Source organism: Myotis daubentonii, chromosome 5 (assembly GCF_963259705.1).
Source record: "Myotis daubentonii chromosome 5, mMyoDau2.1, whole genome shotgun sequence".
NCBI lineage: Eukaryota > Metazoa > Chordata > Mammalia > Chiroptera > Vespertilionidae > Myotis > Myotis daubentonii.
The window spans coordinates 5,712,903-5,720,065 of NC_081844.1; the positions used below are offsets into that span (position 1 = coordinate 5,712,903).

At 56.2% G+C, this 7,163-nt stretch overlaps 1 long non-coding RNA gene across 1 annotated transcript; it reads left to right on the forward strand.

Moving 5' to 3' along the window:
- The first annotated feature begins 805 nt into the window (after positions 1–805).
- Positions 806–6,693, forward strand: LOC132234604 (uncharacterized). Its single transcript, XR_009452904.1, has 4 exons — positions 806–1,448; positions 3,270–3,320; positions 3,423–4,929; positions 5,038–6,693. It is a non-coding gene; the product is annotated as an uncharacterized LOC132234604 (long non-coding RNA).
- The last annotated feature ends 470 nt before the right edge of the window (positions 6,694–7,163 follow it).

A 7,163-nucleotide genomic window follows, 5' to 3' on the forward strand; every position in this document is an offset into this window, starting at 1 on the left:
TGAACCCAGCGGTCATGAAGATTTGGCTGGCATAGGAAACCGGCACATTACCAGCCAACTGGGCTGTGAGACCAGATGTAATGAGGGTGAGTCATGAAGAGGGCGTTGCCCAGGGCACACACAGGGGCGTGGTGCAGCGTGGAGAGGCCAGGAAGCACCTCGAAATGCAACCCCCAGGGACGGCAGGCCGAGGGGGCTCGGGATGGCAAAGGGACTTGCCTGGGATCTCCCCTCTCGCACTTCACCCCAGCTCACGCCGTTTTTCTGTTTTCTTCGCTCTCGCCTGGGGAAGAAGAAGATATGTTATGACACGTGTCTCCGTGGGGCTTGTTGGAGTCAGACGCTGGGCAGGGAAGCTTTGCTGTAGAGAGGGCCTAAGTTCTGTTCAGAGAGAGAGCTGGTACGGGGTGGGCGGGGTAGGCACTGCCATGCCTGGGGGCCAGGCCTGCCTTAAGCAGGAAACTTCCCAGTGGGAAAGGAGGGAGCCACGCGATTGGAGGAGAAGCCCGGGCTGCTAGTCTTGGTGACGGGGTAGGTATTGGGGGGACCCAGGGAGAGCCCCATGGGAGCTGGCGGGCGTCCAGGGCGCATGGAGACCCAGCGCTGGTCTCCAGCAGAAATTTGGGGAAGGAAGAGTGATCAGGGCGTGGCCCTCTGTGCGTCAGACACCGGGGAGCTGTTTTAAATGCACATGTCACCTGTACCTGCATGAGCCTCCATCTCAGTGCAGGCCCTCAGGAGCCCCAAATCGCCTCTCTCTCTCTCTCTCTCTCTCTCTCTCTCTCTCTCTCTCTCTCTCCCCCCTCCCTGTCCCTCTCCCTTTTCACTCCCCTCTTTCTCTCTCTCCCTCTCCCTCTCCCCCTTTCCCTCTCCCTCTTTCTCTCTCACATACTCACACACACGCATGCACAGAGTATGCACACACAAAGTATGCACACAGGCACACACACTCTCCTTCCCACACACACTCCCTGGACTTAGAACCCCACAGAGAATGTCTGCCCGCCCTGGTGTTCCGTTATTCCAGATGATGCTGGAAGCCAGCGTGGGCTCCGGTTGCCCAGGGACATGAGAGCCAGGCGTGCGGTGAAGCCGGCTGAGGTGCGGGCAGAGGAGCTGCTGACAGCAGCTGATTGAGAAAAGGCACTGGTGTGAGTCCCCTGCTCAGCCTCACCCACCGCCAGAAGCAACGCTTGGGTCCCATGCGGACGGTGCTCCCTGCTCCACACATGAGTGCGGGCAGCCGCTGTGACACCCGCAGTTCAGCGTCCTCCCTCCTGAGAGCAGCTGTTACAAGTGCAGCGCGTCCCGTTTCGCCTTTTCTTCTCGCTTGGTTGGTAATTGTCCCAAAGCCACTGGACCAAGGATGAGCGTGAGTGTGCATGTTCATGTGATACCCGGACGTGGTTGAGCTGTCAGCAGGCCTGGAAAACGCCTATGCAGTTCAGGTATGGTAACAGGCTATGCAGTTCAGGTATGGTAACAGCCTGTGCAGTTAGGTATGGTAACAGCCTGTGCAGTTCAGGTATGGTAACAGCCTGTGCAGTTAGGTATGGTAACAGCCTGTGCAGTTAGGTATGGTAACAGCCTGTGCGGTTCAGGTATGGTAACAGCCTGTGCAATTCAGGTATGGTAACAGCCTGTGCAGTTAGGTATGGTAACAGCCTGTGCAATTCAGGTATGGTAACAGCCTGTGCAGTTCAGGTATGGTAACAGCCTGTGCGGTTCAGGTATGGTAACAGCCTGTGCAATTCAGGTATGGTAACAGCCTGTGCAGTTAGGTATGGTAACAGCCTGTGCGGTTCAGGTATGGTAACAGCCTGTGCAATTCAGGTATGGTAACAGCCTGTGCAGTTAGGTATGGTAACAGCCTGTGCGGTCAGGTATGGTAACAGCCTGTGCAATTCAGGTATGGTAACAGCCTGTGCAATTCAGGTATGGTAACAGCCTGTGCGGTTCAGGTATGGTAACAGCCTGTGCAATTCAGGTATGGTAACAGCCTGTGCAGTTAGGTATGGTAACAGCCTGTGCAATTCAGGTATGGTAACAGCCTGTGCAGTTAGGTATGGTAACAGCCTGTGCGGTTCAGGTATGGTAACAGCCTGTGCGGTTCAGGTATGGTAACAGCCTGTGCAATTCAGGTATGGTAACAGCCTGTGCAGTTAGGTATGGTAACAGCCTGTGCGGTTCAGGTATGGTAACAGCCTGTGCAATTCAGGTATGGTAACAGCCTGTGCAGTTAGGTATGGTAACAGCCTGTGCAGTTAGGTATGGTAACAGCCTGTGCAATTCAGGTATGGTAACAGCCTGTGCAATTCAGGTATGGTAACAGCCTGTGCAGTTAGGTATGGTAACAGCCTGTGCGGTCAGGTATGGTAACAGCCTGTGCAATTCAGGTATGGTAACAGCCTGTGCAGTTAGGTATGGTAACAGCCTGTGCGGTTCAGGTATGGTAACAGCCTGTGGGGTTCAGGTATGGTAACAGCCTGTGCGGTTAGGTATGGTAACAGCCTGTGCAGTTCAGATATGGTAACAGCCTGTGCGGTTCAGGTATGGTAACAGCCTGTGCGGTTAGGTATGGTAACAGCCTGTGGGGTTCAGGTATGGTAACAGCCTGTGCGGTTAGGTATGGTAACAGCCTGTGCGGTTCAGGTATGGTAACAGCCTGTGCGGTTAGGTATGGTAACAGCCTGTGCGGTTCAGGTATGGTAACAGTCTGTGTGGTTCAGGTATGGTAACAGCCTATGCGGTTCAGGTATGGTAACAGCCTGTGCAGTTCAGGTATGGTAACAGCCTGTGCGGTTAGGTATGGTAGCCCGTGCGGGGTTTAGGTATGGTAACAGCCTGTGCAGTTCAGGTATGGTAACAGCCTGTGGGGTTCAGGTATGGTAACAGCCTGTGCAGTTCAGGTATGGTAACAGCCTGTGCGGTTAGGTATGGTAGCCCGTGTGGGGTTTAGGTATGGTAACAGCCTGTGCAGTGCAGGTATGGTAACAGCCTATGGGGTTCAGGTATGGTAATAGCCTGTGCGGTTCAGGTATGGTAACAGCCTGTGCGGTTCAGGTATGGTAGCCCGTGCGGGGTTTAGGTATGGTAACAGCCTGTGCGGTTCAGGTATGGTAACAGCCTGTGCGGTTCAGGTATGGTAACAGCCTGTGCGGTTCAGGTATGGTAACAGCCTGTGCGGTTCAGGTATGGTAGCCCGTGCGGGGTTTAGGTATGGTAACAGCCTGTGCAGTGCAGGTATGGTGACAGCCTATGGGGTTCAGGTATGGTGACAGCCTGTGCGGTTAGGTATGGTAAAGGTCTATGCGGTTCAGGTATGGTAACAGCCTGTGGGGTTCAGATATGGTAACAGCCTGTCCAGTTCAGGTATGGTAACAGCCTGTGCGGTTAGGTATGGTAGCCCGTGCGGGGTTTAGGTATGGTAACAGCCTGTGCAGTTCAGGTATGGTAACAGCCTGTGGGGTTCAGGTATGGTAACAGCCTGTGGGGTTCAGGTATGGTAACAGCCTGTGCAGTTCAGGTATGGTAACAGCCTGTGCAGTCAGGTATGGTAACAGCCTGTGCAGTGCAGGTATGGTAACAGCCTATGGGGTTCAGGTATGGTAACAGCCTGTGCGGTTCAGGTATGGTAACAGCCTGTGCAGTGCAGGTATGGTAACAGCCTATGGGGTTCAGGTATGGTAACAGCCTGTGCGGTTCAGGTATGGTAACAGCCTGTGCAGTGCAGGTATGGTAACAGCCTATGGGGTTCAGATATGGTAACAGCCTGTGCGGTTCAGGTATGGTAACAGCCGAGAAACTACAGGAACCAGACGGAGACCGTGTGCGCCTGAGGAGCCTGCCTGCCTTCTGTGCTGACGCGTCTCCTGCAGAGGCCGCCTCGCCGCCCGGCTCAGGTCCCAGCTCACACCCCTCCGGAAGGCCGGGGTCAGGGGCCTGGAGCCCCCTGGAGCCAGGGGCGCCCCTCGGTCGTTGCACAGCCCAGAGGTTTGCCCTCTTTCTGAAGGGGGTCCTGGCAGACCCCAGCACCCTGAGCTGGAAGAAAGGAGACGGGGTCCCTGGCAGCACGGCTGAGAGCAGGCCCCTGTTCTCCAGAGCTGCGTCCCAGGAGCCCTCCGACCCGGGCGGACAAGGGCACAGCAGCCTCAGTTGCTGAAAGGACGACATAGTGTCTGTGCTAAGACTGCTCTCGTGGTCCCCGTGGCCTGGGACTTATCTGGGATTGTCCCTCTCGCCCATCACCCTAGCTCACGCCATTTTCCCGTTTTCTTCACTCTGATTTGGGGGAAAGGAAGATACTTTACAACAAGTGAAAAACAAGCACTTTGAACTTCATGCAACTGGAGGGTTAAACCTGCAGGACGCAGTGCTGCTGGAGTGCCAAACCTCAGTGCTGGGTCCTCCTTCCTCCTGCGGGCTCTCCCTCAGCCGGCCTGGAGACATGCTGTGTGCGCGGGGACACGCGGTGTGCCTGGAAACACGCGGTGTGCGCGGGGACACGCGGTGTGCCTGGAGACATGCTGTGTGCCTGGGGACACGCGGTGTGCGCGGGGACACGCGGTGCGCCTGGAGACACGCGGTGTGCGCGGGGACACGCGGTGCGCCTGGAGACACGCGGTGTGCGCGGGGACACGCGGTGTGCCTGGAGACACGCGGTGTGCGCGGGGACACGCGGTGTGCCTGGAGACACGCGGTATGCCTGGAGACACGCGGTGTGCGCGGGGATACGCGGTGTGCCTGGAGACACGCGGTGTGCGCGGGGACACGCGGTGCGCCTGGAGACACGCGGTGTGCGCGGGGACACGCGGTGTGCCTGGAGACACGCGGTGTGCGCGGGGACACGCGGTGTGCCTGGAGACACGCGGTGTGCCTGGAGACACGTGGTGTGCGCAGAGAGATGCGGTGTGCCCGGGGACACGTGGGGTGTGCCGGGAGACGCGGTGTGCGTGGAGACATGCAGTGCGGAACAGCCTGTGCAGTTAGGTATGGTAACCAGGTTACCAGGCTGTTAAGTGCCCATAGAGATGTGAGGCTGGGCGGCAAGGCCTGGCTCTGCAGCCTGGAAGAACTCGCCCTGTCTGAAGCAGCGGCCCTGGCACAGCACGGCTGGTGCAGAGGCAGCTGCCAGAGCGCCGGGCCTGAGCCCAGTGTGGGCCCAGCTCAGCAGGAAGCGTCTTCACCCGCCTCCCGGTTCTCCTGCTGTGGAAGCTGGGGGCGGGGGACGCTGAGCGCCCCGCTCTCCGCTGCAGAGGCCTTCGCCCCGGACGCTCCCAGGGCCCTCAGTCCGGTTAATGCTGGGCCGGCGCCGTTCCGTGCTCTCCAGTCCACTGTGGTCCACGTGGGGTGCCAGTCATGGCCGCTGATGCCCTCAGCAGTGGTCACCCTCTCTCTCCAGAAATCTCTACAGCTACTGGCAACTACCGAGTTACAGACGATTGTTCTGAGCGATTTTTACAAATTTACCCCAACACACATAAACTCTAATTTGCGTTCAGAATTATCCTTCATCCACATCTAAGGCCAGGTAGATTTACACTGTGTGACATTAAATGACTTTCCTAGTGGTTGGGAGGAACCAAGCCGAGATGTTTGTAAAAACAAAAAGTGGGGGTGGGGGAGGCGGACTGCAACGTCCAGGCCATTTTTTTCCTTGGGTGAGTCAGCTGCTCCCAAGCGGAAAGGCTGGCCACTGGTGACTGCCAACATGCCCGATGGACCAGGTCACCATGTGTGGCCAGTGCCAGGGTCCCAGCTCCCTTCCTGGGTGCCCAGCCTGAGATGGCCACCCATGCCGTCCTGGAGAGAAGCAGAGAGGGCACTGTGCCCATTCATAGTGCCCAGGCCAGGCTGCTGACCTGCTGGAGGAGTGGTGCCCTGGGCCAGTGCGTGGGGCCAGATTCTGGTGTCTTAGCTGAGCGTGGGAAGCAGGGTCTACTCCCGAGTGGCAGTGGCTCTAAGGAAACCACCAATGGGGTTACAGAAACAGGGACAGACGCCAAACCGGGAAATGCTGTTTGGGGTCCAGGGAACTCCGGCACCTATTAGAGCAATCCTGGTCCTGGACGAGAGAAGTTGTCCAACCCTAGGCTATATATGTCACAATTGTTTTTGACCCCCCCCAGTAGCTTTTGTATTCATCAAATGGAAACGTTGCCCCTTTCGTATTGGGGTCATTCAAGAGCTGCACTTACTCTGGGTTCCTGCTAACTATGCACATCTCAGAGGATGGCACACTAACTATTTTTCTATCTACAACACAGGTGATTGGGCGGGGAGGCTGGGTTACACCTTCATGTGGCCAATGGCTTAGCTTCTACCTTGAGAGACGAAAGGGAAACTGTACACTTGAATTTTAACCCACCATTGGCTAGCTTGTGCCAGAAGGAACACACATCAAAGATCCAAGAAGCAAAACTGATCACTAGCTTAATTTGGGGACTCCCTGTGGGAGGAGTTATCTTGTCTAGAACACACACACCTACGAGTAGACTGTGAGCTGGTTTCTTGGCAACCAGGTCTTAAAAGCCCTTTAAAATGTTCTGGACAGCACAACTCCTGGGTCCGTATGGTTGATGTAAGTATAACTAAGTAGTGAAATTGTATGGTATATGTCTACATGCCAATAGTGTACACCTGTATGTGGGATTTGCTAATGTAACCATTTCAATAAAAACCTATTGAAAAAGCTGCTTTGCCGCACGGAATCCTGTTGGTGGTAACCTGTCAGTGAGGAGTCTTACAGAAACCCCAGCCAACACTGGCTTAAGCAAAGGGGCTGCCGCGAGGGGCTCGCAGGAGCTAAATGCCGGGGGACTGTTTGTTTCCGCGGCGTGGCCTGGCTCGGTCCTCAGACACGGATACAGGGCACGTTGCTAGCTTTGCCGCCTCCAGGTAAACTTCAGGCTCAGGCACAGGTTGGTGGTAGCCCTGTGAGCAGTGGAGCTGATCTAATTCCCCAGGAGGTAGCCCAGGCCAGAATGGCATTTCCTTAACCCTGCCTGCTTGCTGGGAGGCACGTGGTCATCACCGAACTGGCCACCATGGTCACAGAAGTAGAGTGTGCTAGTGGTCACCACGGGTTCCACTTCTGCCACTGCCTTCAGCTCCCCCTGAAAGACATTCCGCGTTCTAAGGCGTGGTTCCCACAGCAACCACTC